Raw genomic sequence first — 18,879 nt, 5'->3', positions numbered from 1 at the left:
CTACAGCCACTACAGGTGTAGACACGGCTGTAGAAACAGTTACGGGGACAGACGCGGAAGCAGATGTGCTTGCCGAAGCTTGTGTCGTGACTTGTGTCGGAGCTTGCGGTGGTACCGGGACAGGAACTTGATCTTGACGTTGGACCCCCCCAGCAGCCGGTCTGTGCGGTGCGGGGTTAGCATATTCGGGAACTGTATCATCTAAATATGAGGAAAGAAAAATATCTTCTGCGGTTCTAGGATGTCCTTTAGGATGTACCTTTATTGGAAACAATGGGGGTGGCAAGTCTTTTGGTATGGCCGTAGTGGCTTGAGGCAATCCTTCGGCCAGAAGGGGATACATCCCTTTCATAAGGGCATTTCTTTGTCTCTCTGTTTGTTCTGCTTGTACTCTTGTACCTTCTTCAATCAACTGCTTCTCTCGAACCTTATTTGCACTTTCTTTACTTCTCTCTTCTTGTCTCAGCGCCTTTTCGGTGCGCCTATGCGACTCTTTACGCCATAATTCAATAGCGTCTTTCTGTGACTGTCTAGCTTTCCTCTTCCACAACTCTTCTTCTACTTTCATGATACAGTCTGCATCCCAGGTCCCAGCTACGGGCCATCTCTGATTCTCTGGTAACTCTTTGGTGTAGTCCACCCATAGATCTAGAAATAATATAGCATCTAAGCCATGCTTATGGTACATAAAGTGCCCTGGAGTGTCCCTAGGAGGGATAGGGACTGCCTCTTCAAGCACCCCTTTTCTAGTAGTAATTTGTCTTAACTTTGAAAAGAGCGGCATATTGACAACAGCTAATCGGGTACTTACTCTTGAACGCAACTAATTTGATACTTAATTTTTGAACACACTTAGTACGAAAAACACAATAATAAACAAAGCACAGTAAAACAATCATTCATACCACAATATGCAGGACATTTTAGCACGTTAAAAATAAAACACTAAACATTTTTAAAAAATGATCGACAATGATGACAGTCTGCATAACTAATCACCAAGCAGAATTCTTGACAATAACTAAATACTTCGGAATACTTGATATACGGCTAAACCGTACATATACACTGCTAAACAGTGCAGACCGGATTTGTGTACCCAAATCCGTCTTGACCGGCACAACCTATGTGCACGTCAACACGCCTCCCCGGCGATGGTACTCACCGAGTAGCTCACAACGAAAGGCCTCGGAAACTGGACTCGATTTCGGACATTGGACCCTCTGGACATCGGGACTTCGGAAACCTGGTGGGCCTCTGTATACCTCGGATCTTGCTCTCTCAGCTAGGCTCTGGTCGGGATACTTTGCGCTTCTCACCGCCTCGTCTGGGTTGATCGCAGCCTCAGTCGCCCCCGCTTGACCGGAGGGAGCTACAGGAAATCCTGCTGGTACGCGTTATGGTCCGTCCAGCTGTGGCAGGAGACCGGGCCTGCAACGCACCGCCGGCGCGTGAGATGAGAAAGAGTCCCTATTCGGGCGCCATTATGTGGTAAATAAAAATATTACTTTACCGATCTGAATTTCATGCTGGAACTTTAAACAAATAGCTCAGAATAATAAGAGGCAGAATCCGTGGTATAAGAGGTTTCTGAATGGGCTTTATTCCAAAATGGCCGACTCGAGTGGCGGCCTTCAGGTTCCGTCACCAAGAAGGTTCAGGAAGTGAAGCACGATACTTTATTGACAGACATACATTTTTATAGTAATTACATTACAATGAAACGAATGTAGGAGGCGTAACATTTGATAAGAAAAGTGACATAGTAATTACGTAAACGAAACTAGGCGTAATAAGGAGTAAAAAGAAACATAATTGGTCAGAGTTATCACAAATAGGTTGATCTATAAGATAATACTTGGCATAGATGCGCGCGCAGCAGCATGACGTGTAATTGACGTATAACTAGGGGGTGAAGGGGGCTTGACATTAACTCTACATGTGGAGACGAAAAGTCTGGGGGGTCAAGTCAACCTAATCCCAAATCATATCTAACATCCTATGTTTAAAGAACTATGTTATCCACAAGGAAGGACTGAAGGACTTTCGAACAGAATCTATTCTATACTGACTGTGTGCGTGCACAAACGTCTAAGTGTCTATGTGAGATGCGAGAGGCAGAAAACTTTCCATGGCAACTGGGCTATGAATTACTTGCAGGAGGACAGCCCTTTGCATGAGAGCTAAAGGAAATGTTTACCTAAATCACTAGACAGGAATGCATCGGCTGAAGAGCAAAGTAGATAATTCGAAGGTGAAATACAGCTTCTTGGCAGACAGGCTAAACTGGCCGAGGCAGGCACCGTTAGCTGCGCAGGAAATAGGACAAAGTTCATGGATACAGATGCGAGCTCAAGCTGACGCTTGTCAGAGACAGAGAGCAGGGAAAGGCTTTGAGAACAGAATCGGGCCTACTTCGCCTGAACTGAAAAAATGGAATAACTGAGCCATATAAAGTCGGTGGCCTTTCCTACTTAGGAATCAACTATCCAGCCCATTGATGGCGGATCTGACAGAGAACATGTTGACGGTGGACGCACATGTATTTGCGTCTTCAAAACTGGAACTGGAGAGAACATACATGTACTTGTAACATGCATATAGAACCGTTGGGGTCCAAGATAGGGGACATAACTGATCAGGGAAATCCACTTTTCCACAATTTTCTTCATGTTACTGTGTCTTTCTTGTTTGCTTCTGCTCGCCAATTTATCTAAATTATTTTCTCCATGTCATTCTATATTTTTATTTGCTGTTTGACAACTCATGCTATTGTCAAATCGTAACTCTGACACAAGAATTTCAATAAAAAATTAAAAAAAAAAAACAGCATGTGAATTCACTGTGTCTTTGAAACTCAAAACAACTGTGCTTTTCCTCAACACATGATGCTTCCTTAATAATGATATTGTTCAATTGGATTGTGCTCTCCACAGTGCTTGTTAAGTAATGTCAATAATATTTTGATCTGAGTTCATATATGCCAATGAGACTGAATTGCTCACAAAGATTGCTTTAGGTGAATAATAATCCTTTTACTTTCCTGGAGCTTTAGAACAAGCAGTCTTAGGTCCTTATCATGACTTTGGCATGCAGGAGCCGGCCGCCATGCCAGCGCCCACCTCCCACACTGCCAAAGCCATAATTAGACTGCCCGTAGTATTCTGACTGGAATCCGTGTCGGGCGGTCCTGCGACAGCTGGCCCATGGCCGTGCCTGTTTAAAGACTCACAGGACAGCCCTAACAGGCACCACAATGGCAAAGCCATTGCAGATTCCTGCAGGGCATGGACTGTCAAGTCTATGTCCTGCAGGAACTGGGATGCAAATTCAGACAGGGGGAACACCATTTGCCCCACTGCATGAATCCCCTGGTGCTGAGTAAACAGGCGGCCTCTCCACCACACTTTTCATGGCGGGCTCCCCCCATGAAAACCGTTGAGGAGAGGAAAATCGTAACATGCTTGGCAGGGCCACAGCAATTCGGCCAGTCATATTGAGGCCTCAGGTCCACCACAAAACCACCAGAGTTCTCTGGTCCCTGGCGGTTGCCGTGGTGCCAATGGGGTCCGACCGCCGTAGTCATAATAAGGCCCTTATTTTTATCAAAATAATTAATTGTTGTTGCAAAGTCATTTAAATCATTTTAAACTGAAAGCAATTAACAGAGTTCACCAAAGAACATGACAAATCAAAATACTTCCAGTCTCTTGAAAGGAAAATTATTTTAACTTTTGAAACTGAAAGCAGATAGCAGTATACACTACCAAACAAACTGAATGCACTTTCTTCAGGTTGCTTCATAAAAATGAGAGTCTTATGATCTCGGAAGGTTTAAATGCTGGTACACAGTTGTTTAAAATTTAAATGCAGTTAAAAAGCCTTCACAGCCAAGAGAGACAAATTAATTCCTGCTGTACTTAAATGGAAAAATGAAGCAGATATCTCTAAGATGAAACTTTGATTTTCCAAAAATGAATACGCTTCCACAGCACTGCTTACTGCACCTCATAAATGTGAAACAGAGGACACATTCACTCTGCAGATTTACAAGCAATAGGGCCCCACAAGGATTCTGAATTATTGAGAGCTAACAAACGGTCCTTCTAAGGTTCCACAAATACGACATTTGAAAATCACAGGGAGAGCTCTCCTCCTCTACATCCATTGAAGGACTTTTCCAATATCAAACAGCATTTGTAAAGCGCAACATCGGCACACCTATGGTAATATTAATAGTAAGCGTTGGTCACTAGATGTGGCTACCTGATATACAGGAAATGCCCTACCAGTACAGGACAAATGATCATGGTACTCGTATTCCTGTAAATCAACGTTTTTTAAAAAGGTCTTCTCATTCCAGATCTTGGCAGCAGCCGCGATCCGTGCAGGTAACAGCGGTGGGGCCAGGTTAGGGGGCATTTCGAGGGATGATACCGAGGGAAAATGTATTATTTATTTAAGTTTTCCTCTGCATCATCCCTCAAAATACCCCATTACTCAGCCCCACCACCCAAACGCTGTGACTTGCACGGACCGCGGCTGCTTTCAAGACTAAGGCCTGGTTTTGGCAAATGTTGAGAATGGAAACGTGCAACAAGTCAAGGAATGTGTACATTTGTTGCAAGATCCCAGGAATTCTCTTGTGCTCCCCAACTTTTCCATGCCAGTAAGTACCACAATTTGTTATGACGATACTCCGTATCTTGGATTCCACTTGACCATCAACCAAAAGCAATGGAGATGTCTTCTGTTTCTTGGGAATTGCAGTTTTCAAAATGAAGTGGGAAATTCTAGATGAATTTGGAATTTGGAGATAATCTCAATTTTAATGTGACAGGATTGATTTGACAAAGAATCCTATATGGATCAACATATCAAGGCTTAAAGTTGTCCTTATTTGAGAATTGAAGATGTGAGTAGATAACCACACTTGAGCCCCGATTTTATATTCAGGTCCTCTTTGTCTTTTCTTATCCATTGGATTTTTGTATCTGGTTTTTGCCTGTATCACATTCTTCTTGACAAGTTTCCAAACCAGCCGTGGTCCGTGGAGGGAGTTCCGTGGGGCGGAAAGGCAGGGCGGGGAAAGGGCAGGGTGGGGGGTACTAAACACCGGTATATGGATAATTGGAGGTAAGTAAACAATTAAATAAATAAAACCAATTTGGTAGCCCGCGCTGCATCGCATTTTGTGACCCAATTAGCTGAAGAGGACCGAAGGCAGCGGGGAGGGGCATACCAGCAGAATTTACTCTGCAATGGTATGGGACCCAATCCATGCAGTGCCTTAAACACAACGCAGAGGGATTTAAAATAACTGCAAGGGCCTGAGAAGAGGAGGAATGAAGGGGACGTGACAAAGCCAACTTGGCTGCCATATTCTGAATTCTCTGCAGTCTACCAGTTAGAAACTTGGGGGCCTCCAACAAAAGAGAATTACAGTAGGATAACCTGCTCAAAATCAAGCTCCTAACTACCAAGGGGCGCGTTTGAGCAGGGAGCAGAGGGAGAATTTTCCTCAGAACCCTAATAAGGGAAAAACAAATACCCACAGTTTTATTAACATATGTCTCCAAGGTCAGCTTCTCATTAAATGTGACTCCCAAATTGCAAACTGACTTATATGGTAACAATGAAGGGTCCGCAGGAATAGGCCAGAAGTCGGCCTGGAGGAAATAAGGCACTCTCCCACTGTTAGTGCATAGAATTTCAGTTTTATCTGCATTGAATTGCAGAGAGTTGTTTCTTGACCACTGGACCACATTCTGCATGCAGATATGAAAATTCTCCAATGAGGTTGACTGTTCTCCCTCCAGTGATAGAATCAGCTGGGTGTCATCAGCATAGTTTACCACACCTATGCCAAAAGATTTAATAATATCCACCAGGGGACGCATATATACGTTGGGAGCTAATTGCAGAGCCCTGAGGCACACCATGGTGGATCTTGGTAAACTTTGACTGAAAAGGGGGGAGAGCCACGGCCTGACATCTCCAGATAGATATGAGTGGAGCCATTTCAATGCCTGACCAACTACCCCAACTCCTTCCAGCCATTCCAAGAGGACCTTATGATTGGCAGAGGATATTTATTCATTACAGTGATCTTATTCAAAGCATGTTAGTCAGTACAATTCTTATCTCACCACTAGTCTTAAGTATGAAAAAAAGTGGGGAGGCTGCAGGAGATCTAGATGATCTCGGCAATGAAGCGCATGCTAGGTAAATTGTTTTATTTATTTAATTACTTACCTTACTCCTGTCCGTCGTATGTCAGACTCTACTGCCCCCCACCCTGCCGCTCGACCGCCCACAGCCCCGCAGCATTCCCTCGGCGAGCCGAAACTGGTGGCGCATCAATACCATTGAGTATAACAAGTTCCTTGTGTATACCATTGGCCCATTCATATCTAAACCATACTTCTTTTATTTGGTCTATGATAGGGCCAGATATCAAAGGTTTTCTATCAACTGCAAACACAGCCTCTGGTATTTTCTTTTTATGCAATTTAATCTGATTATTCCGGGCCATAGTGGAATCAATAACATTTCCAGTGGTACCAGAGTCAAACATAAAATGGATATTTTTTTAATGTCAAAGTCATGAATACGTCTGAGCAGAACTCATGGAATTGTGCTCCACGGTATTCCTCAGAATGACCCAAAAATCCGTGAGATTCTGTGGAACTCTGCAAGCAGGCAGAAGTGCTTGTCCACCCATTTGCTTCGCTTTTTTACAAGCCAGTAGTTCAATGTGCGCTGCCTCACTGCAAAATTAGCGTGAACGGCACCACACGGTCCGCATGGGCACAGCCATTGTGTTTCACATTCCTTCCTGTTCTGTGCATGTGCTAGGCCTGATTTTTCTATCCAACTAAAATCTTTGCAATCCTCTCCCATCCCACTCATCCACCCCTCATTTCCCATTATTTTTTAGACTGTGTCTTTGTGTCTGTTTATTTTACGTTTTTGTCTTTGTCCATGAATTTTTGTACCTTTTTTGGTTTTCCCTTCACTTCTTTTGTTCTTCATTTCCTATTCTATTAATTCCTTCCTTTTCCTATGTCTTCTTTTTTTTTTTACATCCAGCTCATTGGCAGAGCAGGGTGAGACAGGGAGCAATGTTGCCAGTGTGGCTACTAGCCGCACACCTTGGGGTCGCTGTCACTAACAAGGGGTGCGGCCCACATTATTTTTTGCAGAGGCGAGGTGGCCTCACTTGTTTTTTACATGAAGCGCTGCCTCCCCTCCATGCTGCCAGCAGGTGGAAGTCCTGGAAACAGGTTCACCCTGCAGGAGCGTTGGCTGCTGTGAAGGAAGGGGCACAGGTGTGTGCACCGTAAAACTAGGGTGAAGCACACCCAATAGAAGTCAACGCAACGCTGGACCAATATACTTGACAGACAGAAAGACATGCTCGACCTGCTGGGCTTTGAGGTTGCGGGGCTCAGTGAGTAGTTATTTATTTGTTGTGTTCTACAATGCTAATATATTTCTTTCAAATAGCAAGCTGCTCACACTCAGGGGTAAGTTAGGTTTGCTGTGCGAATATTATTTTATCCAGTTTGAGCTAGCCAGGTGCTCTGAGCTACCTAATTGTACTCATCAGCGCTCGCTTGGGCTGATTATTTAAGAAGCCACAGAGACTCCTCTGTCCTGTCACTAAAATATAAGTGAGTTAGCTTTCTCTGTGCCTCTCTTTACATAGCTTGTACAGTCCAAGTAATCTCCCAGTGAAGTGTATGTGCATCAATGCATTGAAAAAAGGGAGACTGAGTTGGCCCATCAAAGGGGGTTGGGAATGAGATAAGAAGCAAACACTATTTGTTGCAATACATTAGTAGTTCCAAATATAGGTTAGGTTTAGAAATTGGAATAGGTCTTAGGAAATTAGTTATAGGTCAACTCAATAGTAGTACTGTAGGCAATCTGATTTCAGAAAGGGTAATGTTTTTGCATTTGCTTTTACCTGTCAAAATATTTTTGGGGAAGATTAACTGAACCACTAATCTATTTTTGTATCTTCTTTATTTCTTACATCATCATTTAGAATAAATGTTCCTCTTTTTTTGCAGTGCCTGTCTCTTTTTTTCAACTCCTCTTTGTCCTATTTTATGTTTTATAATTATTTTTATCCCTATATTATCCTAGTTTTTTTCAATTTATCATGTTTCTGTAGGTGACTTCCTCCTATCTGTACTAGTCTGTGGCTTTTGTCTACTTTGTTAGTAAGCTTTCCCTCTCCCCTTATCTATCTTGTGGACTGTCACTATAAGACTAAGAGATCAGATTTTAGGACAGATACTCTGTTGTCAAGATTGCATGCCCAAGTAAGCTATTCTTTGCATATTTGTTGAGAAGGCCTTCTTGCTCATGCCCAAAAGGTAAAACAAGAGACTGGCCATGGCCTTGGTGGATCTTCCAATGCTGTGTGGTATTTATTATCATAATTAATTTACACAGTAGTAAACAGTTTAGATGACAGTGCAGCATGGCTGTAAAGTAGTATGAGAACAGTCCCATTGCATTTGCTAACCAAGACCATGCGTCCTTTATTGGCCAATTATTCCATCCATTTATTGCATTTCAATGACTTAGAGTCACCATAACTCTGCCCCTCCATTATGATAACTTTTTGGTTGGCTTGACTACCTGGCTTTTATAACATTGTCAACCATCAAAATGCCTAAAGTAATATTTTTGATAGAAGATACTGATAACCAAACTGTAGTAATGCAATGTGGTTGTACTAATTTGTTAAAAATAATATTAAGGAGAGGCATATCTGGCATCTAAAAATGTGTAATGATTTTTCTAGCCACACAGGCCACCAGTGCCTGGGCCAGCAGCAGGGACAGGCAGCAGATATCACTGCGTTTGGAGAGGGAGTCCCAGTGGTGGCAGGGATGAGCAGATGTAAGTTACATTGCTTGATTATTGACAATTACTATTATACTTACTGCAAGGGCATAATACACCCCCTACTTTAGCAGCTGCAGCAGGTGTTGAATTTGTATGGCCTTTTCTTTCTGAAACTCTGCTGACAAAAGCTCATAATGAACGCTAAAAATGATGAGTTGATGGAAAAGGCACAGAATTATGGAAGGTTAAAAGAAAGGATGGGTAAAATGGTATTGGAGTGAGAGGATGTGTGGGTGGGTGAAAGGATGCGTAGAAGGGTGATCAGATGTGTAGAAGGGTGATAGGCTGCATCAAGGCTTGCGGCAAAGTGAATCCGTTGGCTTGATATGGCTATCTCAGCCGACTATATTGTGAATGCATTTGATATTGTCATTTGCACGTTCTGTCAGTTAATCTGAAAATGCAGCAATTTAAAACTATTTGCCTGTTATATTATGGTCCAAAAAGATTTGTGGCTGGGTTGGGAACATACCCAATAATAATAAGAGATGCTGTCCTAAGCATGGTACTAACTCTGCTGGTGTTGTTCGTAAGGTTGTCCCACGCTAAATAACTCCTGGGTCATGATTGAACAGGGTCTTCATGCCATCTGGGGCATGATGTACACTTCTCTAAGAAAGATGTTTGGCTGGCATATAAATGCGCTATCAATCCTAGAGACTTGAAAGTGGTTGCAATTGCGATTGTCACTTGCTGACTTTGCATTGCAAAAGCCAGTATTGAGCCCTCGCCTCCCTCCGTTTTAGAATAGTGGGCCATGTTCTGTCAAATTCACAAACTGGAAGCGGCCGTGCTCAGGGCTAAAGGGGCTAATGGGTACAGGCATCTTAAGAACATGGGAGGCAGCTGCTTTGAAGATGTATGGTATTGTAATTCCTGTTTTTTGTTTTGCTTTTTCTTCTCTTCCTCTCTTGACTTGAAACAGCATATCTCTATTATATTATAGTATGTTTTTGTCAGTATTTCTTTACCAGTTTTTCTGTTGAGATTTGTATTATCTTGAGCAATTGTAACTCAATAAAAAAGACCCTTGAGCAGAGGACTGTAAATCCTGTTGCAGGGATTTTGCATTTGCAGAACTGTGCATTGGGACAGCAGAACGGCAGAATGCAGGGACTGAGTCACTCTGCCAAATCAGTATCTGGTGCACCAAATTCCTGGCTAGCTTACAGCGCCTTACATGCTCTTAGACTCACAGAGGAAGAGGTAACTGTGGCAACCCATAAGCACGACACTCTAGTCCCCTCAGGGAATCATGGAAAAACAGATCATCACCTTTCGTTCGCTGCTTCACCCTCACATGTCCATAGCAAAACAGTAAACAAGACACAAGGTAAGTTCTCAACATATTTATTACAACTTACGTAGTCTTGCATGTAGCCAGCTCGCTGTGATTATTAAACTGAATGTAGAAAGCAACATTATTATGAAACTGTACAAAAGAAATAATGCCACTGTGATATAAATCTAGTGGGCTAAGCCTATCCTTACACTACGCAAGGAGACTGTAATTATTATTATTATTATTATTATTATTATTATCATTATCATTATTATTATTATTATTAATATTATTATTATTATTATTATTATTATTATTATCATCAGTGATCTCTGGGAGCAACAAACCCCATACCTGGTGTGTGTAGTCAAGCGGTCTGTATTTGGGGGTTTAAACTCAATTTACGCAGTCTGCAGGCATGTTCAGTAATCTGGAGCGCTATTTCCCACTGCTAGACCTACGCAGTGTCTCGCCCACACATTGACTGTGTTCCTGTGATTATCCAGTACTTCCTGCGGTACTAGAGTAAGTCCTCTTTTGCCTATACCACGCGCTACAAGACTCTTCACTCGCCCGCGTTCAGGCATGTTCAGTTTTTAATTAATTCTCCACCATCTAGGCAATCTTGCCTTTTGCCTTCTAAGTTTAACCCTGTATTCCAATTCTTAACTGCTACAGTTATCTGTCCCAAGTAAAGGGGTTGATCCCGTGATTATTATTTTTAATTCATATTTACGCTTTGAAGTCTCTTACAATTATAATGTCCACCATAGACTGAGTGGTTCATAATCATCTGTTTCTCATTTCACTGGGAGTACTAAGTCAATTGCTACGTAATTGAAATGGAATAAGTTCTTCCAGGGACTGTTCATTAATTATTGAATATTTCCTTATAGATTCTTCTTGCTCACATACATTATGTCCTGATGATGATCTCTAGTTATTGAGATTGAAACATCGTCGAGGACCTTCAACAAGAGCTCCTTATATTCTGTACAAATTGTTTCAAAGGAGTTCTATTGTTTGTTGTCAATGCGATGTATATATATTTTTTTTAAGTGACCCTCACTTTTCACATCACGCTTTTTTGTCACTTGTTTATGTGAGTATCTGAACTAAATTTTGTGTTAAAAATTAAATCGTTTTTTTTTTCCTTTTGGAAATACCTCTGTCCCTGTGTATACTCTTTACTGCTCCCTTTAGCCTTAATTGCTTATCTCCTAATAATTTATTCTCAATTTTGTGCAGCAGAATCTCTGCTTCCTTGCCAAGGACACTTTTGGCCATTTAGAAACCATTGTTTTCTCTAAACATGAATCCACCCCAGGTTCGACTATAGGGGTACCCTTGTTCACCATACAACAGCATGCCCTGGAGGGCATCTCTCCCAGGGCTGATGAGCTCTGCTGGGATTACCCTCTCCAAGCTAAACACTACGGGCTCTGGATTATAAAATAAATGTTATACTGTGAAAAGCTACAAAGATGTTATAACATGTTTTGTCTAAGAAAGCTTGGGAACCATTGCTGACAAAACAAACATGATACATAATGGGCCTGATTCACAAAGGCAATTTGAGACAAAAGTCTAACTTAATGACTTTTGGTATTCACTGAGTTCATATACAAGTAGTATCTTTACGTCCGCAGTCGGGATGGAATCTCCGGCTCGGACCGGATGAAGTGTAATCAATGGGCCGGAAAACAAGTTTTATAAAAAAGGAATATTGGGAACGTGAGATAAATTGTAGAGAAGGTGATGAAAATCAGTTTGTGCAGGGAAAAGGATGTGGCCAGACACTGCATTACATCCCAGAAAAGATAATTCCTTTGCATCATGATACATGCAGTCCACAATTGTGCTTCCCTCAGTGTTGACTGTAGTGTTACACCACATTCAGGGGCCGATTCCGATCCTGTAAAAAGGCCCTATGAATAGTCGTACGGAGCGTTTTCTCTGTATGACTCGTACCAGGTAAAGTCATTTCACAAACTAGGAAGTACGATTCGTACAGAAAACCTTTTTCTGTACGAATCGTACAAAAGACCGTACAGCAAAAAAATACCCACGATTCCGATCCGGAAATGCTTGTACGCGACGTCCGCACGTACTTCACCAGCGTTTTCCGGCCCAGCAAGTACGATTCGTACCAACGTCACTCCGTATGGCTCTTTGTTTACGGGAGCCAAACACAGCCGGAAAAGCAGAGTCCGATGCGAATCACAACGCCACGGAGCCCCGGTACGTGATGTACAGCCATAAACCCCATTGTACGTTTCATCCCGGTTCTCCTGGCCTACGACCTGGTGCACCGCACCCAACGCACACGCCGCAGAACGTGAGAACAACATGCGTGGGTATGGTATGTACCACACGTACCCCTACGGAGCCATGACAACAGTGGTACGGACCGTACCCTCGCATGAATGCGTGGGTACGGTGCTTACCACTACGGCCCAATTAGTTCTCAGGTATGGACTGTACCCACGCATGAATGCGTGGGTACGGTGTGTACCCCCAGCGTGTAGGTATGCACCGTACCCCTAGTGCGAATGTACGGTGCGTACCCCCAGAGCGTATGTACGCACCGTACCCCCATAGCGAATGTACAGTGCGTACCCGCAACATCGCGTACCCACATCATCCACCGTACATACGCGATGTTGGGGTATGCACCGTACATTCGCTATGGGGGTACGGTGCATACCTACGTGCTGGGGGTACGCACCATACATTCGTGCTGGGGGTACGGTGCGTACAAATTTCGCTTCATAGCGGGCAAAGTCATTCCCCGTCTACGGGACGTTTTCCGTACGAATCGTAGATTGTAACGCCGGTCCGGATCGTACTAGTACGGTCGGACTTCATTTTTACGATTTGTACAGAGAAGTGTCCGGGTCCGTTTCGTACTAATTTTCCTGCTACGATTCGTACGGATCGGGCTGATCCGTATGTACTTTTTTCCATACGGATCGTACTTCGTGGGTTGGACGTGACTTATGCGATTCGTACGTAAAAAAATACGGATACGAGTCATACGGGAAAACAAAATACAGGATCGGAATTGACCCCTCATTGTTGAGTGTTGTGCTACACCAAACTTCCCAGACCACTTGTTAAAATTTTCACATGGCCCCCCAGATCAATGCTGGAATAAGTGTGTGGCTAAAGGCCTTTTCATCCAAATTCAGTTCTCTGTTCGATTTCCCCATGGATTGTAAATGAGGCATCTAGCTAAATAAAAGATTTTTCTGGTGTTGTGCTATCTTTATTAGCCTGTTTCTTTTCTACTGGGAGCATCAGCCACAACGATTGAAGACCTGATCCACTTCAGCATGGTAACTGTCTCCTCCTAACACTCAGGCTGGCCCTTTCCCTGAAACTATAACACCTAAAGAGATGCGCAATTTAAGCTCCACCCCTACATACCACAGAAGCTTAATATTTATGTGCATTAGCACAATATGTAAAAAAAAATAGAACAGAGGGGTGAGAGGATCAGGTCCCTCTTCGACCTCCCTCTCAGACTTTTATCACAAAAAGAAGAGGGAAAAAAATAATATATGGTGATGAATCATGAGTGAAAAGGAAGCGCACCTTACGTTAAAAAACTGCCCTCACACACAGCAAGCTGTGTCATGCTTCATCATAGGGCTGCTAATACACCTCCATGTTTGCCCAACACTGGAGGTGGAGCAATAGGGAGGGAAAGACAATACAAGACGTGATGTGAAATCAAGGGTGAGAAAACTAGTGCAGAAAAAGTGATATAAAAACTGGTCTAAAGGGATCCTTATTACAATTTTAATATTAGGTCTCATGTCCAGGGTTAAAAATTATTGCAAGATATGTGGATGCTAAGTAGAGGTGTTTATAATGAGACTCCACCTGCTCCACTCTGCACGGTGTCGACATGTTTCTGCCGGGAATAGACAATTCCCCGGCTTTCCTCAGGACTCTCACCTCTGTGACCCTGGGTGCTCACCCTCCCCTTAAGTGAATTCAGAAGTGAAAGAGGGTGATATCACCTATCAAAGAACCCTTCATATGTGGAGGGGAACCTGTACAAAAATAAAAACCAGACAGCACGTAACATGGTAAGTGCCCCTAATTTAAAACAAAAACATATTCACAAGAAATAATGGTGCAAAGTCTCCCATCACTCAGAACACACTTTAAAATGTAATGGGGGCACTCCGAGTCCCCTTTAAATCCTTGGAATCGGGTGCTCTTTTACTTGTAATTTTAATTAGTGCCCAATCAAAATTGAATGACGTTATCCATTCAAAGAAACTATTGCCATATTGACGCACCAGTACTCGGTTATAATTAATACCTGTAGGTGCCATATAATGCAAATGTATCAGGAGACATCACAAACAACCAAGTGAAAAAGTCCCAGTGACTTACTGAGTTTATTATAATCGAAAACTCGAAATGGCGGGGGAGGAGAACAGCTTCCTCTTAGCACTCTCTGTAAAGGAAGCAAGAGGATTCATTAAAATACCCCCTCTTTTACGTTATCTCAGGAGGCCTTTTCTTAAATTGTTAATGGCAGTGAAGCCTCAAGAAGTGTTTAACTAGGCATCGGTAGCTTGTACTGTCAAGAATGAACATGTGCAAACACAGATGTTCATCGTCATGCTTTTAGTGCTAAGGGCAAACTGTTCTCACTGATATATATAGCGGGACATGTTGTCCGTATTCAGAAACATAGTGTCAGATGGTTCAGTGACTAAATATTGAGGGACAGAATATAGAATGCCCAAAAAATCGACTCCAAAATATCGAGGGACAGAATATAGAATGCCTATATACAAACAGGTAAGTACTAAAACATCGAGTACAAAATATAGAATGTTAAAATATAGTTAACTAAAATATTGAATTTTTTAAATGTAATAAAAATACTATAAAAGTAATTAAATAATAAACACAATTAAATAAAACATAGTCAAAATAAGGTAAAAAAGCTTAAAATGTAAAACTAATAAATGTAATGTAACATTTTTTTAAATATGTATTTACTTAATAATATTATAAAATAATTGTTAATCTTAATTATGAAATAATTAGAACATTATTAAAATATATTGACATTTATATAGATAAACATATTATCTAAATATACAAATACATAATATATAATAATTAAAATAAAGTAATAATTTTTATGTTAATTATTAATGAGTGCAACAGTAGGGAAAGCTTTGGATAGCGTAGGGGTAAAAATTACTATTCCCACTCCAGAAAGTGCAACAGTAGGGAAAGCATTGGATAGCGTAGGGGTAAAAATTACTATTCCCACTCCAGAGAGTGTAATAGTAGGGAAAGCATTGGATAGCGTAGGGGTAAAATTTACTATTCCTACTCCAGTGAGTGCAACAGTAGGGAAAGAGTTGGATGCCGTAGGGGTAAAAATTACTTTTCCCACTCCAGAGAGTGCAACAGCAGAGAAAACGTTGGATAGCGGGAGGATAAAAATTACTATTACCACTCCAGAGAGTGCAACAGTAGGCAAAGCGTTGGATAGCGTAGGGGTAAAAATTACTATTCCCACTCCAGAGAGTGCAACAGTAGGGAAAGCGTTGGATAGAGGGAGGGTAAAAATGACTTTTCCCACTCCTGAGAGTGCAACAGTAGGGAAAGCGTTGGATAGCGTAAAGGTAACAATTACTATTCCCACTCCAGTGAGTGCAACAGTAGGGAAAGCGTTGGATAGAGTAGGGGTAAAATTAATATTCCCACTCCAGAGAGTGCAACAGTAGGGAAAGCGTTGGATAGCGGGAGGGTAAAAATTACTACTCCCACTCCAGAGAGTGCAACAGTAGGGAAAGCGTTGGATAGCGTAGAGGTAAAAATTACTATTCCCACTCCAGTGAGTGTAACAGTAGGGAAAGAGTTGGCTAGCGTAGGGGTAAAAATTACTATTCCCATTCCAGAGAGTGCAACAGTTGGGAAAGTAATGATTTAATATTTAAATAAAAATTTATTAATTATCAATACCAATTTAAATTTAATAAAAATTAATTACCAATAATAATTAAATAACTAATAATTAATTATCAATACGTACAAATAAAAATACATATTTACTTAATTACAATTAAATGACTTCCCACCCTATTCCCCTATAACACACAACCCACTCCAAATAATAAATTAACATAATTATTAATTAATCAATTAATTCAAATTAATTACCAATTGATAAACATTAATTGCCAAATAATAATTAATTAACAATTAATCAATTATCAATACATCCAAATAAAAATACATATTTACTTAATTAAAATTAAATTACTTCCCCCCCTATTCCCCTATAAACCCACAACCCGCTACAGAACTAAAACGCAAAATTAAATTCATAATAATTATTAATTCATAAAAACTAATATTTAATTTACTATAATTAAATTACTTCCCACCCTATTCCCCTATAAACCCACAACCCGCTGCGGAATTAAATTACGCAAAAATTAAATAACATAACATTCATTACTTTAAAAATATTAAACATACATTACAAAAATAATGTATATTTTTAACACATATACTAACATACATAACACTATTTTTTTTCCCTATATTATGGAAAACGATATTTTAAATTCAATATTATAGCAATCAATATTTCTTACCTTAATTTCAATATTCTGACCTACTATATTTTGGTGATTCAAGATTCTGTCCACTCTATATTTTAACTTCGATATTCTGGGCAGTCGATATTTCTGAATCGATATTTAGGGTGTTCACTGTGTCAGATGTAGAAAGTAGTATTGTTCTCGCCCTCATTGTCGTATTTAGGAAACAAGCGAGCAGTTACTCAACATCGTGGTTGTCTGAAAAACCACCCCTTCCGGTTTTAAGAAGCGGATATCTTTATCGAAAACCGGGAACACTCATCATCGCTAGACGGCTCATAGAGTAATGCCCCAGTTCAGCTGTCTTATCTGCCCAAAAGCTTGCCTAAAATGCTACATTGCCATTCGATTTGCCTCTTCAATACCAATCAAAAAGCAAAGCTACAGCCACTCTCCCAAGGGTCTTACTGCTTTTGAGGTAAGCTGTTGATGCTTAATAACGTCTCTCCCGTTCGCCGCGTAGAACACTTGTCCGTGTTCGACATGGCTCTCTTGAGGAGACAAAATCCCCGCCCCCAGGGTACGTGACGGACCACAAGGGCAGCGTCAGTTTTGCCGGTGACGTTAACATGCTAGAGCACTAACCCTTAAACTAGCAGGATAATCGTGGAATCCATTTTTAGATTATAGACTGTATAATTATAAAACCACTTGATCTAACTAATGATCTGTTCTCCACGATGAATGGAGATTACTAAAATCAGTAATTATATATGATTCTTTTAAACCAATTATGGTTTAGTCTCAATGTAAACAAAATACAGGCTAAAGAACCCTCCATGTCGTTTAGGGAGTTAATGGATAGAGCTGTTATGGTTCTATAGATAGTATCTGTAGCTGATGTTGAAGGGATAGTACTGCTATATCTCCCATAAACTCTGATGGATACAAATGGGCAAAAACATTCATTTGAGCAGTCCTATATCCACTCCCTCCATACAATGGAACATCGCCCCTCGTGTAGTCATTTATTGCTGCCTGTAAATGAAGATAATAACCTTCCTGTGGCGCACAGGTATCCTATGATGTTTCAAGGGCTATTCAGAGTATTACAGGGGATATCATCATTCAATCCCCTTGAAAATCTCAGTAACCTATAGATCCATTTTTGCTAACAATACACAAAAGACGGGTATAAGGCAGAACCTGATTTCACCAAATAACTTAGGCCCACATGCATCAACACAAAAACCGGTCGCAAACGGGCAGATTCTCAGAATCTGACCATTTGCTCCCGGTATTTTTGCATTTGGGATGCATCATCCCAAATGCAAAAATCGCAATTTAAGGAATCTTTAAATAGTGATTCCTTAAATTGCGATTGCATTTAAGGAATCTCAAATTGAGATTCCTTAAATGCAATGCATTAAAGTTAAAAAATTAGCGATTTCGCTAATAGGGGGAGCAAATTACCATGAAGTTGAACTTCATGGTAATTTGCAAATACTTTGAAAAATGCACTTTTGTGCATTTTTCAAAGTGTCATGTTGCGCACACACATGCCCTTAGAGCATGTGTGTGTGCAACATATGTGCACATATCAATTTCAGGGGTGCAATAGGGTGTCATTTTGACACCCTTGCACCCTTGAAATTGCATGAGCAATTTGCGAGTACCTACTGGTACTCGCAAATTGCTCATGCAATCTACTATTCATTCCTATGGGCCAGGAGGCCCATAGGAATGAATGGGACGGCATTCCTTAATTGCTACTCGCAATTTGCTAGTCGCAATTAAGGAAAGTTAAGGAATCGCTATTTGAATAGCGATTCCTACATGCATAGCCTTTTGCTATTCCTTATTAGCGAATCCTTATTTTTCGCTAATAAGGAATCGCAAATGGCATTGTTGATGCATGTGCCAGAATGTCAGGTCAAAAATATTGATGTTCTTCGGGTGCCAAGGATCATGAGGTTAAATACCCCTAAACCCCCTTAGGGTAAAGGACCCTACAATTTATCAACAAATCACTGTGATCCAGCACTCCACAAAGTTATTTTATGATCATAAAATATGTCTGTC

This window comes from Triturus cristatus, chromosome 8, assembly GCF_964204655.1.
Source record: "Triturus cristatus chromosome 8, aTriCri1.1, whole genome shotgun sequence".
Lineage (NCBI taxonomy): Eukaryota > Metazoa > Chordata > Amphibia > Caudata > Salamandridae > Triturus > Triturus cristatus.
Note: the sequence above shows the minus strand (reverse complement) of the source record.